Genomic DNA, 953 nt, shown 5'->3' with positions numbered 1-953 from the left:
TATGTATGTATGTATGTATGTATGTATGTATGTATGTATGTATGTGTATGTATAGGTTTTATATATAAGATGGGTCCTACAAATGGGGCCCGTTATTGTCAGAGATCATTATCTTTCTTTTATTTCTCTAATAATTTTATTACCGATTGGATTATTATCTTTTTTTATTTTATCTTTGTTTTTTTATCTTTTGTTTTTCCTTCGTTTTCTTTTTTCTTGTATTTTTTTTTTCTTTTTAATAAAAGGTTCGAGGTTAAAAAAGAAGCAAACGAGTGAATAAATCAAGGGAGAAAAAAGATGGTAGCCTTAAAAATGTTTTTTACAAAAAATTCTACGAAGAGGTATTGTATATCGTTGTTCGTAAATAGATTTGTAGGATGATCCTTTTTTTCTTTTTTCTTTTTTATATCATGTATATACGTTCGTATTTTTTTTCAGTTTTTTTTTTTTTTAAGTAAATTTTCTTTTTTAATTACGTCATTTTGTATGGATAGAAAAAGACGTTCGGTTACAAATTTTCTTAAAGAGAAAAGGATGGATATTGCGAATCAATTATCTGCGAATAAATTCATAAGACGAAACGACAGAATCGATAAGATTTTCTATTTAAATTGTCATTTTGTATATAAAAAAAAGATTTGAAATTCTCGGCGTTGGAAATTTTGTTTAAAAAGAAACTTGTACGAATATTTTAAATCGATTTTTGTAAAATTAGCGGATAAAAAAGGACAGCGAAGAGCGAAAAAACGAAACAAAAAAAGAAAAAAACAAAAAAAAAAAAAGAGAGAAAAGAAAACAGAAAACATTCAAAATCCTTCCTAAATCAAATCTAAATCTCTTCCCTTTTTTTCCTTCCATATATATATTTTTTTTATACAAACGTGTTGAAGAATAAGAATAAGAATAAGAACAAGAACAAGAAATAGGAATAGGAGTAGGAATTGGGATAGGAA

The sequence above is a fragment of the Vespula pensylvanica genome, chromosome 25 (genome assembly GCF_014466175.1).
Source record: "Vespula pensylvanica isolate Volc-1 chromosome 25, ASM1446617v1, whole genome shotgun sequence".
In the NCBI taxonomy this organism is placed as follows: Eukaryota; Metazoa; Arthropoda; class Insecta; order Hymenoptera; family Vespidae; genus Vespula; species Vespula pensylvanica.
Note: the sequence above shows the minus strand (reverse complement) of the source record.